Here is a 19,034-nt window from a genome sequence, read left to right as displayed (position 1 = left end):
GGAGTTCGTACTCTCCCTCAGGAAACTATCCATTTTTCTCTTCGTGTTTACATAGTACCTACTGTTGATTAACTGTTTCAATTTTGTATTTAACTTTGTGTCTATATTCTTGTTTCCTTTACCCCACCCTCCCATAGGAAGTAATCCTGAGAAAAAGGATTGTTTGGGTTTCGTCCCTAAATTACCAGTTTCCTTATCTACACAATAATAGCTGGAATAGTCCTTTCCAGCTGAAAATCTAGTTTTTAACAGATAAGGAAAAGGAGGCTGGAAGAGGCGAGTCCCTTGATTTGCTCGGGGTCACAAAGCCAGTCAGGGTCCCAGGTGGGATTTGAATTCGGCTCCCCCAGACGCCAAGTCCAGGAACTCGGTGGGGAGTGACGGGGGACAATGAACACCAGGCAGGCAATTGTGATGTCACTTTGTTCAGAGCAGAAAAATCAGAATGACGCCTCCCCCTCCCGCAGTTCCCCGGGGAGCCTGGCCCTCAGCCTGGGAGCAGGGGCCAGGACAATCTGCCAGTTCCCTTGAATGCAGTCTGGCTAAAGAGATCCCAAAAGGTCAAGATTTCACAGTGTACTCCCAGTTTGGGAGGGGGAGAGCTCAAGCTGGGGGGGCTTCCTGAGAAGAAACAGGCAGTCTCAGTGTCCTGGGGAGGACTCTTCCCCTCTCCACCCTGTTCTGGCCTCAGTTTCCCCATTGTGTAAATGAGGATGTTGGACACAGGCCAAGCTGAGAAGGCCCCTGGTCTGAAAAAACCAGAAGCACAAGCAGGGAAAGCTCAGGATGTCAACGGAAAGCAAGCGGGGCCGAACCCAGAGCCCCGGCGGCCCGGGCTTCCTCCAGCTGCCTAATGCTCCCAGCAGCCCAGGGCTGTCAGCTCAGCCCAGTTCAAAGCAGCAAACTGTGGCATCTGCAGGGTCAGCCCGCGGTGCAGCAAAGTGTGGGAACATTTCTGTGGCCCGGAGGCTCGGGAGGTCCCACAGCGGAGAGGGAAGGAGGGGGGTGCGCCCTAGGAAATGGCCCCAGAATCAACAATCACCCCGCTAAGGCTCCCACAACCAAACACCAGCAGCGGGTCCTGCTGCCTGGGAAACCATCTTCAGTGCCACAGGGGAGGGTCCTGTCTCGGCACTCAAGGCCTTGGGTGGGGGTCTTCTCTCCCTGTGCCCACTGAGGAGATGCTCTAAGACTCTAGTCCCCCAGAGAAGAATTTGGGTCTGGCTCACAGGGCTTCTGAAGCCATTTTACAGATGAGGAAACTGAGTCAGGAGGAAGCTCGATTGATGGAGCCATCACAGATACAGATCTGGAAGGAGGTAAATGAGGAAGCTAGGGTTCCAAACCTGAAAGGATCCCCAGCTTGCGGATGCCAGTTTGGGTTTCCTCTTTCTCCCCCTAGGAGAAACCTCCCTGGGGCACTTCCCTTTATTGTGTGACCTTTTCAGAGCCTCAGTTTCCCTGTTTTTAAAATGAGGGAATCTGCGAGGAGGAGGATCCCTTCCGGCTCGGATCCTATTCTTAGCCAGGGTTTCCTCAGCTGCAAAATGGGCAGATTCTTCCCGCAGCACACTTTCCTCCCCAGGTTGTCAGGAGAACGGGACTTTACTGACCTGACAGGGTTAGTTGGAATCAAACAGAAGCTGCTGCTCATATTTCTTAACCTCGGGGTTAACTGCAGGTTCTGGCCTAGCCTGGAGATTAAGGGCGATTAGTAACAGCCAGAAACGAGCTCTTCCTGGACAGAAACCTGAGAAAAGTGCATCTGGGGAGAACTCAGGGGAAAGGAGCTGGGAGGCCATCCCTGAATCTGACAGAAAAGGAAACTGAGGTCCAGAGGAAGAGAAGGCTCTTCCCTTTCAGAGGTAAGTGGTGACAAGGACAGAACCCACGTTCCCCGACTCCAAACTCACTTCTCTCTATCCTGCCCGGAGAGGACAGAGTTCCAATCCCACCCGGCGCCTTCATTTTTACCTTTCTGGGGCCTCTGTTTCCTCATCTGTGAAATGGAAGAGTGGGGGAGAGGACGGATGAATCAGGCGGCTCGGGGAGGCGATCAGAAGAGAGTTTTCGGAAGGTCCCTTCCAGCTCTCAACTGGGCTGTTTCTGTGTGGCCGGGCCAGGTACCGGGGGCTTGGCCCGAGCACGCTCCCTTCCTCCCTTCGCTCATCCACCCCCCACTCCCTTCCCAGACCCCAGCTGGGCAGCACTGCAGGAATTTCCCAGGCCAGCCCCCATCCTGTTGAAATTAATAGTCCCACCAAGAGCCAACTCCACACACTTGGCTCCCGAGGAGGGACAATTACTGTGTTGTTCCGGGAGATCTTATCTCCCTAACGAACAATTTAAAAGCACCCAAGGAGGAGTCCCGGGATGGAATCACACGGCTCTCAACCCCCCTCAAACCAGAGGCCCTATTAATAGAGAGAAACAGTGAATGCACCAAGAAACCTTTGATTCAGACCCATCTGCTCAAGGGCAAACTCTGTCCGTACCACCCGCCCCGGCCTTCATGAAAGCCCCCTGCTCTCGCCAGGGGCAGGCCCACTCGGGGAGAGACCCCGAGTTCCTCTCCGAGGCAGGAGGCCCAGGAAGAGAATAGTCTTTAAAAAAAAAAAAAGGCAGCTGAGAGACACAGAGAGAGATAGGGACAGAGAAGGAAGCAGAGAGACAAGATTTAGAGAGACAGACAGAGGAGAGATAGAAACACAGAAAGAAACAGAAACACACAGAGGTAGACAGAGAAAAGCAGAGAGACAAAAAGAGATAGGGAGAGAGACAAAAAAAGAGACGGAAAGAGAGAGAGAAAGACAGAGAGTCAAAGATAAAGAGACATGTCTGAGAGAGAGACAGAGAGGGAGAGAAAGACAGAGATAGAGAATAAAAAAAAAAGACAGAGAGAAACAGACTGGGAGAGAGACAGACAAAAAGAGAGAAACAGAGACAGACAGACAAAAATAAAGAGGCAGATAGACAGGGAGAGATAGGGAGACAGAGAATGAGACAAAGAGAGAAATAGAGACAGAGCTAGGGAGAGACAAAGAGATAGACAGAGGGAAAGAGACAGAATAAGAGACAGACAAAGACAGATTGACAGAGGGAGAAAGAGGAAGAGGCAGGGAGAGATAGAGACAGAATAAAAAAGAGAGAAACAAACAGAAAGACAGGGAGAGAGACAGACAAAAAGAGGCAGGGAGAAAAGAAAAGAAAGAGAAAAAGAGACAGAAAGACAGAGACAAAGATAAAGAGGCAGAGAGACAGGGAGAGAGACAAACAGAGAATAAAAGAGATGGAGAGAGCAGGGGCTGGTCATGGTAGCTGAGCTGTTTAGGACTCGTGCAAGAAACACTCATTCCCAAGTATCTATTAAGGGATGCCTCCCACTTCCTCTCTTGGGGCAACGGGGGCACCAAGGGTAGGCATGTGGTCCCTGCTGGACAAGGGGAAGTTGGCTTGAGCTCACCTCCCACTCCCCCAAGTTCTCTCTCATCTAGGACACTACAATGCGCTCCTTCCTGTCCTCGGTTTTCACTACTGCTTTTCTGCCTTGTGTGCTGTGGCTACCTCCGGCCACTTCTGCAGAGTTGGCATCTCAGCTCCAGTACCCACTAGATCTCCTCCCCAGACGTACCCCCACCCCCATTCCCCACCCCCCACAGCTCCCACTTCTCCAAGGGATCTGGGGTAAAGCTCGGGGCTGACGTTCCCTTACCTGACGACCCGGCCGTGGCTCCCCGGGCCTGAGGGCCCGGCTAAATGCCAACTCAGCGGGCGGGCAGAGGTTGCTCCCCTACCCTCCAACCCAGAGCTCCTTCTCCAGGCCTGCCCGGGGCCCTGCCCTGCTTCCCCCACCTGGGTGATGTCAGAAATTAGGGAAAGGTGAACATTTCTCAGTTAATTATAGGTTCGGAGCTCAAGGGGGAATGGAAAGGGAGGGAGGCCAGGGGGAAAAGTTTTCCCATGGTGAAAAATCCTGTTTTCCTTTTGAAGGGTGGGGGTGGGGATGGTTTAAAAAACAACTCACAGAGATACTTAGCTCATGGCAGAGTGGGAGAGAAAATTTCAGCCTAGGAATATGTGTGTTCACGATACCCCTGGCAGGAGGGGGCTCAATGTTTTTACAAGAAAGATGCTTCTTCCATGAAGCCTTCCTTGATAACATTCATTCGTTCCTTGGAGAAACATTTATTAAGCGCCCACTGTGCATACCAGCCAGAAATCATTTCTCCTTCTCCCCTTTCCCCCCCTAATACAAACTGTCTTCAAGTCAAGGACCTTGTTTTTGCCCTCTGTTGTAGCCTGGCACACAGTAGGCATCTGATAAATGCTAGCTGACAGTTCTGCTTCTGCTACTGGGTTGGTCATACTGTGCTCATCTGCAAATCTCTGGGGATCGGTTTCCCCATCTGTAAATGAAATCATCGGACTAGCCGGCTTCAAAGCTCCCGTCTCGCCTCAGAATTCTGGGTCTAAAACTGCACACAGAATATGAGAGAACATCCTGGAGAAGGACTTAGAACATGCAATGTCAGAGCGAGAAAATGCTGAGCTGGGAAGGGCCCTGGTTTGTGAGGAGAGAGAAGGAAGGAAGCACCTTTGGAACATGAAATGTCAGAGCTGGAAAGCCCCTTAGAATGTGGGATGGACTGAACTTTAGAGTGTGGGATGTCAAAGAAGGAAGGGAGGCCAGAACATGGAAACTCAGAGCTGGGAGGAAACACGGATCCCATTGTGTCCAAACCCCTCATTGTACAGGTCCAGAGATTAAAGAGACTTGCCTGTATTTGAACCCAGACCTGATTCTTTCCCATAAACCCTAGATTTGTTGGGCCACAGCAAGGACCACTGAGGTGTCCAAGGCTGGGGACTATGACACGCACCCCTTGGCCTGCTTTGGGCTGAAATCCACCATCCCTTGCAATGGGGTTTCCTGCATTACCTTGGACTCATATAAAACATTTATCGGGCTTGTACATGCTGTTAGAACAGGAAATGTCCTCCCGCATCCTCCCCCTCCCCCTGGCCTTTCCCCCCTCTCTCCCAGCGCTGCATGCAAGGCTCAGGAAAGCTCCTGGCTCTGCTGCTTGCCCGGCCATCCCCAGCCAGCTAGAGGGCAGGGGCAGAGGCTTAGCTTTGTTCTGTCTGACTCCCCTTGGGTGAAGAGGACTTTGGGAGAGGATTCTGTCTTCTTCCCCCCAGGGCCAGATCAGGCCATAAGAGTCACTTAATAACTACAAAATACTTGGTGAACTGAAGTCCCTCTAAAATTAGGGACTTCTGGGTGGAGACTGCTGAGCCCTTAAAGTCCCATCCCTGGGAGAGTGAAGTAGACTTTCAGCCACTGGAGGCCCTGTTTTGCAATTTTTTTTTTTTTTTGAGGGGGAAGTCCCTCATTTCCCAGCCTGCTCTTTTCACTGAGATAGCAGGTGGCTGGGTGGGAGTCAGGAGACCTTGGTCTTAGTTCCAGTCTGCCCACTATCTATCCAGTTGTGTGACTTCGGGTAAGCTACCTAGTCACTCTGAGCCTCTGCTTCCTCATCGGTAACATGGCAGCAGAAATACCTTCTCATTCTTGAAGGTTAAATAAAAAATGCCCTCAGAAGTATTCTGGAAAATTAAAAGCTCCATTCAAATCGTAGCATCTGAGATTTAGAGCTAGAAGGAGCCCTAGTGGCTATTGAGTCTAATTCCTTTTTACAGATGAGGAAACTGAGTCTGGGAGGTATTGAGGCAGGATTTGAATCCAGGTCCTCATGATACCAAATCCAGGACGTTAGCCATACTATTCCCACTGGAATAAGGGAAGAAAAATAAGTCTCTTGGAAGAGCAGTATGGCTAAAGACTACTGTCTCCCCTCCCCATATCCACCAATCCCTAGCCTCCCCCACTTCTATCAGGCCTGCCAGCCTGTCTGTGAGTCAGCAGCCTAGATGAGCTCTGTCTTCCTACTACAGCCAGAGATCCCCCTCTTCCAACCTCCAGGGCTGGAGCCTCTGAGGAGCTGTAAACACCCCTGGACCAGAGACCAGTCCCAGCTGGGAGACTAGAACCATGCCCAAGTTCAGTCCTGGCGGGCCTAGAGAACTGGCGGGGGGCACTGGACATACCCACCAGAAGCGGCAGAAGCCAGGGGATGGCTGCAGGCTAAATAAGCTCCCCAAACAAGCCCTCCCCTGCTTCTCTGTCATATTGCGTCTGTTATCCGCTCCCCGCAACCCTCTCCACCCAATCCACTCCCCTTTCCAGGAGCCTGCCATCTCAGCAACGCTGTTCCAGATTTCCTGAACAACCTTGTCTCTTAACCTCTGCCCTCCCACGGGGGCATCTGAGACGGGCAGGGGCTAGGAAGCGGGAAGAATGGAGTTCGAATCCTACTTCAGACACTTACTATAAGGGACAAGAAGTGTCTTAAGCAATGTCGGCCTCTGAGGGGACTCGGCAACATCCAAGGTCTAAATCTCCCTGAAGAAGAGTGAATATTATCATCCCCATCTCACAGAGGAGGAAATAGGTTCAAAGCAATCCAGTGACTTGGAGTTATTATGCTGTTTTAGGGTTGGGGGAGGACCAGGTAAGAAAACTCCCTTTCCCCATGGAGGAAGGTGGGTTCCAAAGTGGGTCAGCCCCTTCTCTTCAAGGTACAGAGCTCTCTAGAACAATGGCCTCAAATTAAAATCAAAAAGGAGCCATCTGAGTCTTCGACATATTGACTTAGAAAACCATGTGTGAGCATTATCTATGCCTTATTGTGTTTTTATTTATTTTGTTAGATATTTCCCAATTACATTTGAATCAAGCTCACAAGGCATTCCCATACCTCTAGCCTAGAACACAGAGGTAAGGGACTTGCCCAGTGTGACACAACCAGCAGGGGTCAGAGGTGAGATTTGAAGCCGGGTCTCCCTTACTGGCAGGTGGCTAGCTCTCCATCCAGGACACCATATTGCCTTTCCTAGTTTTATAGATGAGAAATAGACTTAGGGAGATCACGAATCCTGCCCAAAGTCATCAGAGAGTAACGGATTCAAAGCTTAGGTCTCCACATGCACTGTCCAGTCCAGTGTACCCCACTGTCTCCAGAAACTATTCTCATGCTTCTATCTCCTTTTGTCCTCTCACACCCCCACCCTGGAACTAGAGCTGGAAAGATCAGAACATCTAATATAACCCCTTTGATTTTACAGATGGGGAAACTGAGGCCCAGGGAGGTGAAATGACTTGGCCCAAAGTCAGATACCCCCAATATCCACATACCATCTGTAGGGAGAAGTCTGTGTGTCCAGGAAGGGGTTCCCTGGGTAACCTCCTCTTTCCCACAGGCCCCTCAAAAGCTATGGCAGATGGGGGGGGCAGAGGGAGATCCATCAGTGTTTCCATTCCAGAACCGGCCTGAGGCTAACTGAATGTGGGCCGGCAGCCACATGACCTAGGCTGGCCAGGAGCCCTTGCTGGCCATCGATCACTCCACCCTCGTGTCTCATCTGGGTGTCCCTTCTGCCTGGCTGGTCACTGACACAGGGCGGGCACTGACTCAGTCCCAGTAACCAGGGCTTCCAAAAGGCCCATGAGTCTGGGAAGTCGAACTCCTGGGTTCAATTAGATCCTGACTCACTGCTTGATCCAAAAAGAGTCACTTCCTTTCCCAGATCCTCAGGGGGATGGGGAATGAGAATCTTCTGGAGAAGGATGAGCCCCCTATGGCAGGAGAATCTGGCAGAGATCATTCCTGGGGGGGAAAAAGCCACTCCCTGCAGTGACTTGTCCACCTGCTTGAATCCTCTTCTATGGTTTCTATTCTTCCCTACTTCTCTTCTCTACTCATCTCCCTTTTCCTGCTCCTTCCTTCCCATCCCAGCGCTGGCTGCCCTTTAGGCTTCTATGACACCCTCCTCACCCCCGCCCCCATGTAAAGCAGTGGTGACATACTGCTTGTCCCTCCCTCCCTCCTGGTAACAGTTTACATTTTCAGGAGCCAGGCAACCAAATAAGATGGGAGTTGTCCAGAAAATCTGAGCTATTCCCTCCAGCTCTGGGAATCTAGGGCAGAGCTCAACTTTGGGCTCTCTCCTTTGAATGGTCGAATGGTCTCTATAATAAAGTCCGGAAGGACCTGGACCAGATTAAGACACAAGGGGTGCTCCCATTTCCCAGTCTCACGCCAACCCGAGACTCCTTCGTTCCCCAGAGATGTGTCTACTCCTGGCCACTTTTCAAAGAAAGCTAGTGGCAAGACAATTATGGCTGGCACCAAGTAACCCCTGCCTGCCAGCCTGCCTTACTCTGGCTAGCTCCCATCCGGGTCTCTGGGGCATCCCCATCATCAGACAGAGCATCCACTCTGCTGCCATCAGGTCAGGCTGAAGAATAAATTGAAGGGTCCCCAGAAAGCACGGCCCCCGAATGCTAGTTCCAAGGGCAGTCAGCCTTCCAAGAAAGGTAGAGCTGCCCCAGCTCATCCAAACGTCAGGGTATCCTGGCACCGAATCAGGTCGGGCAGGAGGTCCAAGTTGGCTGCAATGCCATCTGGAAACTGTCAACTTCAGAGAGCCAGCTCAAACACATTTGGCCAAGCTCTGCTACATTTTTTTTTTTGAAGAATTTTGTATTTATAGGAAAAAGCACTGAACCCAAGCCCCTGGAGGGATACTCTACAATATGTTTTTGGGGAGAATGGAGAAGAGATGTGAGAGGAGAGAAAACAAATAAACCTGATTGAGAGCACAGGATGGGAAGTTGAAAGCATTTCTTCTTAAGATTTTAGGAGCCTGGGACATCTGGGTAGTGCAGTGGATAGAACAGAAGACCTGTCCAGCCTTGAAACTTACTATCTGTGTGACCCCAACTGCCTTGTTCCCCTCTCCAAAAAATAAAAAAAAATTTAGGAGTGTTCCCATAATCCTCTGCCACTCCCCAAGCATCCCTCTTTAATATAGCTGATATAATAACTGATATGGACATAGTGCTTTAAAGTTCACAAAGTACTTTATGAGCATTATTTCATTTGCTCTCCAAACACCCCCAGAGATTGGTACCACCAGGCCCAGAAACAGAGAAGTTAAGTATGGCCCAGGGCCACACAATCAACTGGGAATCCCCTGCAGTTGTTCTCAGAGGCCCAGAATGTAAATATTTGCCCTGGGAGATATCCCAGGGTTCTTCTGAGGCACAGGAGGGATAGTCAAGAGGCAGAATTCGAACCCGAATTGATCCAGATCTCCAAGTTAAACCTATAGCACACTGGCTCTCAGATCAGAAAGCTCTCATCTATTCCTTCCAGCTTCAAGGTTGGTCCCAGTACTAGAGACTGGCCTGGTCTCCCAACCTCCTCTTCCCCCCAATCCCATTCTAGCCTGCTTTACTAGAGGTCCATGGGATTTGGATTTTGAAAGGACCACGGGCCTATGACACCCTAAAGATCATGGATTTATAATTTATTATATTTGATCCCAATAGAAATTGTGTTTGCTTTCATAGTACCAGCACTTAGCACAGAGCCTGGCACCCAGTGAATGTTTAATAAATGCTAATTGCTTGCTTGCTAATAGGTATAAATTTGACCTTGGAGGTCATCTTGTCACAGCATTGGGGAACTTTGAAGTTGAGAGGGATCCCAGGGGCCACTGAAGCTAACCTGTACTGCCAACAGTCTTCCCTCTATGCTGCCTACAACTCCAGGGGTAATCCAGCCCCTGCTTGAATATTCCTGGTGATGGGGAACGTCTAGAGTTCCCCTTTGGGCAGCCCCAATAATGAGGAACGTGCTTATAATGAGTCTCAATCTGTGTCTTTGCTATTTCTCCCCATCATTCTCAGGTCTGTACCATCCAGCGATCCTCTTTGTTTTTACAGATGAAACAACTGAGGCCCAGAGGAGGAAATGGGTTCCCCAAAGTAACCCTTAGTTGAGGGGGATCTAGGACCCGGGGCTTCCACAGATTGAAAGGGATGAGCGAGAACTCCTCCTCTCATGCCCCTCTTCCCCTCCTCATGCACAGAACAGATCTGCGGGACCTGGATTCCAACCCCTGCTCTGTTACCACCACACCTGGTGAGATGCTCTGGGCCACTCTCTGTAAAATGAGGGGTTTGGACTAGAGGGTGTCTGCTCTCCCTTCCAGCCCTGAATCTCGCCAGGATCCTTGGGAATTTCCATGGCCATTGAGGTCAAAACTCTCATTTTAGAGCTAAAGAAATAGGAGCTCAGAAAGATACAGAGTTGGAGGGAACTCAAGCCCAGCACTCCATTTATTATACCATGTCACCTCTCAAGGCTCCTTCCAGCTCTCAATCTTATGTAGTCATATGACTCTAACTAAGAAGGGGGATGTCACCCTCCACATCTTCTGCCTAGAATCCCAGTTTGGGATTGTGGGATCCTCGAAGCCACAGTAAAGGCTCCCTCCAGGCAGCCTTGAAGGACTCTGAAAGAGGGTACTGTCCTTCTCTCTCTTCCATAAGACCCTGAGAGTGCTCGAGAAAGAGACGGGAATCCCCTGCAGTTGTTCTCAGGGGCCCAGAGTGTAAATGTCTGCTCTGGGAGATATCCCAGGGTTCCTCTGAGACACCTATCTCCCTTCCCATTCTGGGACTGAAATGTTTAAAGCCCCATCTGGGTTTCCTTAAATGCACCCAGTGAGGGATGGCCCAGGCTGACTCGAGAAAAGTGCCCGGGTTTTAAAGGGGAAAACATGAGACTGCGCCAGCAGCACCGGGGCTGCTCCCCATCCGCCAGCTGAGGAGAGCAGCGGTGGCTGTGGAGAGGTGGCCGGGCCAGTCCTGGGATCGGGCAGACTGGAAGGGAAGACCACAGGATCAGAGGTTTCGGGCTGGGAGGGGCCTCGGGGGCCATTTAATTCAGCTTCCTCTTTTGTGAAATCAGGAAACTGAGTCCCAGACTTAGGGAAGTGACTTGCCCAAAGTTGTCCAGCTTTGAAAAAGGGGACGGGGCTGGGTCTTTGACTCCCAAGTCAAGTTCTATGGCTGGACTACAAAAGACAGAGAAATAAGATCCTGCGGCGGCAGAGTCCCCGTTTTTCCTCTGCGCCGATCCAAGCCACCCTAGGGATTCCCCTTTCCTCCTGGGAGGTAAAGCTGAGGAGTTTCTTGGGGCCCAGCAGTCAGACAGTCGGTCAGCTAGCCGGTCAGCTAGCATCGAGTGCCTGGGGGCCCAGGCCTGCCTCCGCCACTATCTCGGCGCTGGAGGGTGGGGGGGAGGGGCGGCGGGTGGGGGTGGGGATAGCAGGGTGAGGGTGGGTGAATGTCAAAAGAGGATGGGGAAGAGAAACAAGGAAATATGGTAATCAGGAAAATGAGCCAGGACTTCGACGAGCGCCCCCCCTCCAAGTTCCTCAAATCCTCAAATGTCCCCCAGGGCCCCCCACCCGACCCAATCCGCCAAGATAGGCGGGAGGGGATTTCTGAGAGGCACACGAGAGTCACCTAAAATACCCGACTCGGTGGCGGAGGGCCAAGAACTCTGCCAACCTTCCCCCACGCTCTCTCCCGGGGAAACACCTCTGCTGACATACCCCAAGCCACAGTCAGCCCCGGCTGCCCGACACACACAGTCCCAGGGCTGTCAAGCGGGCTAGGGCAGAGCGAGTGCTCCCGGGAAGAGAATTCGGGCGCTCTGATCCCAAGGACTTTCCTTCTGGGGTGTCCTCCAGCCCGCCACAAAGCTGTTGGGATGCAGAAGCGAGAACGGGGAAGGGCGCTGGGAGGAGGAAGAGGGGAGGGCCTGTCGCAGAGGGCCCCACTTTATGGGGCCACCCCAGATTTATCTCTTGTCACAAGGAAAAAAGGGGCGTAGGATAAGAAAGAGAAGCTCCCCCAGCCTTCCCAGCCTAGGCTGAGCGTCCCCCGGGGCCGGCAGACTATACTTTCACTTTCTAGAAACTCAGAAGGGAAGACTCCTTCCTCTCAACCCCAGCAAAGCCACACTCAGCCTTCTTCCACACTCAGGTCCTGGGGTGGGGGGTGGGGGGGTCTGACCGTTTGGCCGAGACTCGGCCAGTCTACTTCCCCCGCCTCCGGGACTCAGGTTGGGGGGGGGCGTTAAACAGTGCCCCCAGTACAATCCAGAAACCATTAGTGCTTTTAAAAAGCAGCCCCCCCCCCACCGGTTTGCAAACGCCTTCCGCCCTTGCCTCGGGACTGTAACACGTGGGTGGTGGGCTAAAGAGAGAAATGGGGTTCGTTCGCAAGTTGGAGCTCTCGGGTCCTCAATTGCAGCCCCCTCTTCCCTCTAGCTGAGGGGAGCCGGAAAAGAAGTCCTTGAAGAGCCGAGGCTGGGCACGAGCGGATGGAGGAGTGCCCACTATCTTTGGGGCATCACTGCCGTGACCCCCACGTCCTCCGTCCCCCTCTTCCCCCCGAGGCGGGCCTCTCCCCCGAAACTAGGTCTAGAGAGGCTTACCTGAGAGAGAAGCCGTGGGGGTGTAGCCGCTCCATGGTCTCACTTGTCACCGGCAGCCGGCCCCACTCCCCCCCAAATCCGTTGAGCCAGCTGCCCCCAAACGCTCTCTCGAGCGCTCTTCTCTCACACACAGACACACACTCACACAAACACACAACACACACGCGCGCGCGCACACACACACACACTCACACACTCACACTCTCACACATACACTCACACCGGGCTCAGGAAGGAAACCCGGACTCGGAAAATGGCCAAGGTCTCATCATTTCCGCTGACAGCGCTTGACAGTTGAAGATGAGTCCCGGGGCTAAGCAAACTTTGCCGGGGGCCAGGCGGGATCCGGGCGCCGGACTGCGGAGGCCGAGCCGGGCGGCCTGGGCCGGGAGCCCGGGGCCGGAGCTCCGAGGAAGGCGGAGGGAGCGAGGGGAGCCGAAAGCAGCAGTGGAGGCGGCTCGGGCTGCAGAGCCCATGCCTCCCTCTGGCCGGCCCTCCCTCCGGCCCTCCCTCTCTCCCTCCCGCCGGTTACGTAAAAAGGATCATTACTCCGAGAGACTTAGAGGCCAGGAGGACGGCAGGGGGTGTGTGCCAGGCGCGCCGCGTCCCCTCCCCTGCCAGCGGCTCCCGGCTCGGATTTGGGGCGCGCCGGGGCTCGAGCGGACGCGGCTGAGGGCTCGCACCCCACACCGGGAAGCCGAGCTAACGGGGGAAGCAGAAGCAGTTCTCCTGGGGCTCTGGGCCGGAGGGGAGGAGTTTGGAGCGGCGTCTACACCTCCTAGACCGGACTAGGTCACCCCGGGGGTTAGGACCCTCAGGGCCAATCTCCCCGGCTTCCCGCTCCTCCAGGGTTTCGGGAGGGACTGACGGGAGCGCCCGGCTCCCAGCAAGGAGGGCTGCCCCCAGGTCACCTAGGAGCACGTGCCAGGGCCCCGGGCCGGAGAAGCCACGGAGCCGCCGCCCCCTCCCTGCCACCACCCGCGGCGGCCTGACTCCGAGTGCCCCTCGCCGGCTAGAGCCGCCCCCGCCCCTCGTCAAGCAAACCTAACCCGTCTCACCTAAGCCGCGTTGGAAGAAACGCTGGGATCCCAGTTTCCACAGATAGGAAAACTGAGGTCCCGGGAAGGAGGGGGTCTCCCCCAAGTTGCATACAGCTGATATCATGCCAGCACTGCTGTTCCTACTCCGCGATCCCTGCTCCTTTCCCAGTACCTCGCACACAGTTAGTGCATAATAAATGTCGGTACATCCCGCTACTCGTTATTCCAGGTGTAGAGGAAATAACTTGAGCCAAGCTGTTCGGGCCGGCCTCCAGAGCCTTGCACAATCTAGTCTCCCGGTAGGCTTCTCCTTCCCAACTTCCAACCCTGGCTCTGGCCAGACCGCCGGGATGCTCACCGCCTCCCCCCCCTCCCCCTTCCCCCGCCCCCGCGGCAGCCCTCCCCAGTTCTCGGGCCGCGTTTTCCTCTCCCTGCAGCCACCCTTCCAGCTCACTTACTCTGTAGTCTCCTAGGTCACTTAGTCTCCCTTCTTGGTGTCGGGCCCCAGACGAGATCTTCTCAGAGGAGCCCGTCTTCACTTCCCGGGAGGTTTTGAAAATTCCCCCTAGCAGGGGTGGGGTCTTCTACCTTGCGCCGTCCCCCCGGGCGCCTAGTCCAGTGTCGGGCACATGGCTGGGTCTCCATGGACGCTCTTGGGAGGAAGGCACGAAGACAGCCGGGGTGAGTGGAGATGCTCTTCTCCCGGGGTGGAGTGGGGGTGGGTAGTGTGACAGGCGCGGACTGGAGAGGGGCGGTGTAGCCTGGGCACACAGCTGTCTCGGCCCCCACGCCGCCACTGCCTTCAAGCGCCCCCTGCAGGGCTAGGCTCCGGCGAGTCCACGAGCATTTATTTTGCGCCCACTCTGTGCCCGGGGGGATACAGAAATAATGAAAAACCAGTCCAGATCTTCAATGAGTTTACGTTCTCCTGGGGTCGTCCAAATTGTAAATAGATTTAAAACAAAACAAAACAAAAAACAGGATAATTTCTCCCAGACTTCTCAGGCGGCAGAAAAGTGGAAAAAACTTTCCAAAGTGGAGGAAACTTGGCTCCAACGCGTTAGGGAGAGAAGGAACTCCCGAGGGAAGGGCCGGAGCCCCGACCTACGGATCTGAGCCGGGCTGGTGCTTGGAAGGCGCAGATTAGGGGAGCGCTCCACACCTGCCCCCGCCCAGGGCCCGCCTCCCTGCCTCGGAGTCTGGGGCTCAGCTGCCCCCGAGCGGCCAGGAGGCGGGGCCGGAGATGCGGAGGGCGGCCGTGGGGAGTTAGGCCGAGGATCAGACGGGTCCCGAAGTCCCGCTACACGTCCCGAAGTCCCGCTGCACAGCCCGCACAACGCGCGGAAGCTTTCATTTTCGCTTTAGAGACTCTTAAAGTCTCTGGGCCGGTCCGGAAAGCCTCCCAGCGGCATGCGCGTGGGGTCCAAGGAGCCGGGCTACGCGGCTGGGCTGTCCTCATCCCCCATAATGATCCCCACCTTCCGCGGGTTGCCCCCAGGACCCAGCACCCGAGCTCTAGTGGGATGTAGAAACCACCTGCCCAAGGGACTGTCCCTGAGCCCTCTCCTTCGTCGCACCCCCATCTTCTCCTGAGGGGCTGCTCCGAGACCCCTCACCTTTGCAGCTTTGTCCCAGAGGTCCCAACTCAGGAGCTGCCCGCTGACTTTGTACCTTACCTCCGTCAGGGTTCCCTAGATGCCCGACTCTGGAATCCCCTGAGGGACCCAAGCCCTTCCCACCACCGACACTACCCGGCCCACCTTCCCAGTGTGGTAGTTGCCCCAGGCCTCGGGCTCAGGAATAGATTGCTCTCCAGCCGGAGAAGTGATACTTGGTAAGAGTGGGAGGCGCTTCTGTCACCAGCAGAGAGAGCTTTGGGTTTGTGGGAGCTGGATTCGAATTCTAGGCCAAGTGTGACTTTTTGGAGAGTTTTAACTTTCGGTTTTAACCTCTGTAAAATAAGGGCGTCCCATCTAAATCCTGTAAGCCTGTGATCATAACCAATCAACAAGCATTTACTTAGTAGTACTTAGTAGGCCTAAGTGACAGGAACTGGGGGTACAATGACAGAAGTGGTGGCCTAGCATTGTATTGGCCAGTCCCATATAAGAAGTGTGGTAGAAGGGAAAATATCTTATTATTTATTATTATTATTTTTTTAGCATTTATGGTCCAGTCCATGTGACATTGGCTAAATCACTTGATTTCTCAGATCCTCATTTTCTTCTTTTCCAAAACCACAGAGTTGTTCTGAATGGCCTCTAAACACCCTTTCAGCTCCAGATCTGACACCAGATCCTTTCCCAAGCCGAGGAACACAATTCGGAGACATTGTGACAAATTGTGACAACATGAGAGGATCTGGAATAGAAACACTGTTTCTCTCTCCCCCAGAGCACCTAGGGAAAAGTTTCAGTTTAAACTTTCTCTCCATTGTGTTTCTTTCTCTCAGAGATGTACTTTTCCTCCTGACTCTAGGATCAACCAGTCATAGGAGGTCCCTTTGCATTTATTCCATGTATGGCCAGTTTACTTTGTGCATTTAAAAACATGACTTTGAGAAGGGATCCAGAGGCTGCCTTAGAGGACCAGGATACAAAAGAATGAGAAGCTGGCTGGTCTAAAACTCCTTATTTGCTGATTCTCAAAACTACTTATTCTGCCCTAACCTCTCTGCTCACCTCCAATCTCCTATCTCCAGCTACCTTTGATACATCTGAAACCGGATAACCTGGTAGTTATTTCAACATGTCCAAAACTGCAGCCATGACTATAGAAGGTACCATCTTTCCATTCTCTCACTCCCTCAGACCGGAAACCTAGCAATTATCTTCAGCTTCTCTCTATCTCCACTTTCCCTCCTCCCCTAAGAACCTCAGACAATAGAATAATAGGATACACTTTGGGCTTCCAATGAATAGTGTGACATTGGGCAACCAGTCAAGTAATCAACAAGTATTAGTTAAGCATCAACTACGTGACAGACGTCATGCAAGCCACTGAGGCCCCAGAACAACAAAAGTTTCTTGCCTTAAGAGTTTTACAATGAAACATGTCCCACCCCCAGTTCTCCATGCACTCCCGGTGCTCCCCCCCGCCCCCATCTCTACCCACAGCCTTATTTCTTTTAATCTTGTCCTTTTCCTTCCCTCTCTCTCTTAGAATTCTGGGCCTAAGGAAATGGGAATCCCATCCCTACAGGATTCCATCCTCACTCCAGCCAGGCTGTGGTCCCTATTTAAGATGCCAGGGCATCTTAATAAATTTGCCATCCAGCGTATTGGAAAAAGGCAAAAATGATTGTTGAATTCTTGGGAGAATGCACCCTCGTGAATGAGAACTGTACGATTTTGCGAAGGTCCCGGGTGTGATCCTGGCCATTAATACGTTCTTGTTATGGGCCAGAACTCTGAACTTGAAACAAAGGATTCTTACAAGGTACTAAGTCAGTGGAATTGATAGAGACAATGGTTATCTAATTTAGAATGGTTCAGTGTGATTTAGTCCTATAAGGAGATGCTATGGGCCAGAACTTGAAACAAGGTACTAAGTGGAATTGAGGAGACAGTGGTTAAATCTTGTTTAACATTGATTTAATCCTACAACAAATAATAGTTTCCTAGTGATATAATGTTTGATGTGTACTCAGTGTGGGGCATATAGTCTAGGAGCCTCAGCCAGGATTCAGCTGGGGAGATTCAGAAGCCAGAGATGGCAGGTGGGAGCTCAAGCTCTCGGAACCAAGGAGAGAGATAGGCCTCCAGAAAAACTAGCTGAACCCCACGTGAAGGAGATAAGACTTTGAAGGAGACAATAAAGGATTTGGACTTTAACCCCTGGCTACTTGTGTGGTGATTACCGCTGAAAGGAAGGCTGCCTCCAAAGACCCCAGGAAAACCTCAACAGAGAACATTATACTTTCTCCCCCGATTTGAGGAAGTGAAGACACAGAGCCCTTAAGTGATTTGATTAAGTAGGATTTGAATCCAAGGCAAATCTTTCTTGGCTACAAGTTCAATGTCTTTTCTACTGGCCAAGATAGACCTCTAATGGTCTGACACTTTTCCAGATGATAATAACTAGCTTTTATGTAGTGCTTTAAATTTTTCAAAGCATTTTACAAATGTTAATTCAGAGTTGTTGTTTTTCCTCTAGTGCCTAGAACTTGACACACAGTAGGTGCTTAATAAATATTTATTGATTGAGAGATCATTAGCTCTTCAACATCCTGGAAAGTCTAATGTCATCATTATCCTTCATTTTACAGAATAGGAAACTGAGGTCAGGAGAAGAGAAGTTAAGTGACTTGCCTTTGGTCACAGAGTTGGTGAATGCTAAGGCAGGATTTGAACCCAGAACACTCTCCCTCCTTCAAAATGAGTTCAGTGACTCACAATCTCTCCCCCTCCCCCATTTCCTGATCTCAAATTAGGGGACTTCAGCATGCATAATCCCCTAGTTGTTCCCATTACCATGCCTTATTCTTTTCCTGTTCCTCAGGTGTATCCATACTTTTGACCTTGCCATGGCCTTGTAGGATCCCACTTCATGTTCATGAACTCTAAAATCTTTTTTGTTGATTTTCTTTTCTCCCACGTTTTGCCTGTTCTTTGCCCTCACCCTAACCTTCATTCCATCCACCTCTCAGATCTTTCCCAAACTATCGCCTGCACGGGTTACTCTCTATTTCCTTCCCAATCTGACCTCTTGGTGACTCTACATTATCAACTATCACTCTACACTATCCTCTTCTCTCAAGACCCTTACTTTTTATTCTGTCATCAATTTACCAAACCCCAACTCCGGATCATCCTCACCGTTTGCTTTCTTCATTCTTATTCACGGACTGTTAAATGGAATCTAAGAAAGTCATAAAACCTTGCTGATTGGGTCTGTACAAATATTTGTTGCATAATCTCTTTGGCCCTCATTGTAGGAAGGCAATCTTTCTACTCCTCCCTAATTGATTCTCTACCCTACTTACCACAGTAGTTGTTCCAAACTTCTCAGCTGATGACCTCAGCCCCATAAACTTCACTGAAAATATTGAAGCCATTCACTGAAAGCTTCTTCTTCTCCCCTTCTTCTCCTTTCATAATCCTCTGACATCATCTTTCATTATCTTTTCTTTCACCCTTGTCTCATAAGAAAAGATGGTCTTTCTCTATGCTAAGGAAAACTCCTTCCTTGCAAAAGTGCTCCCATTCCATCAAGTTTTCTATCATCCCCACTAGTTATTCTTCCGTATCCCTTTTCTCCTTCTTGGCTAAACTCCTTGAGAAGGCCCTCTGAACCAGGTGCCTCTACTTCCCTTCTCTCATTTCTTCCAAAGTTTCTGCATTCTGGCTTGACAACTCATATTTCAATTAAAACTGCACTTTCCAAAGTTAAAAACAACTTGTTTGTTTTGTGAGGCAGTCAGGGTTAAGTGACTTTCCCAGGGTCACACAGCTAGTAAAGGATAAATGTCTGAGGTCGGATTTGAACTCGGGTCCTCCTGACTCCACGGCTGGTAGTCTATCCACTATAGCTCCACCTAACTGCCCCACCAATGATCTTGGCATCCTTCCTGACATCG

The 19,034-nt window shown here is 51.8% G+C and overlaps 1 protein-coding gene across 4 annotated transcripts in view; it reads right to left on the bottom strand.

The window, feature by feature from the left end:
- SH2B3 (SH2B adaptor protein 3) overlaps positions 1 to 14,739 on the bottom strand; it is a 98,596-nt gene extending 83,857 nt beyond the window's left edge. The window contains exon 1 of one of the 4 annotated variants that reach the window (XM_051972793.1): positions 13,915 to 14,739. The gene's annotated coding sequence lies outside the window, so the exon portion shown is untranslated. Of the gene's footprint in view, positions 1 to 1,974; positions 2,160 to 12,416; positions 13,106 to 13,474; positions 13,805 to 13,914 lie in introns of those variants that run through there. The other 3 variants (XM_051972795.1, XM_051972792.1, XM_051972794.1) reach the window with 3 other exon arrangements.
- Between the last annotated feature and the right edge of the window lie 4,295 nt (positions 14,740 to 19,034).

The sequence above is a fragment of the Antechinus flavipes genome, chromosome 1 (assembly GCF_016432865.1).
Source record: "Antechinus flavipes isolate AdamAnt ecotype Samford, QLD, Australia chromosome 1, AdamAnt_v2, whole genome shotgun sequence".
Taxonomy (NCBI): domain Eukaryota; kingdom Metazoa; phylum Chordata; class Mammalia; order Dasyuromorphia; family Dasyuridae; genus Antechinus; species Antechinus flavipes.
This window is presented reverse-complemented; position numbering and strand designations above follow the sequence as displayed.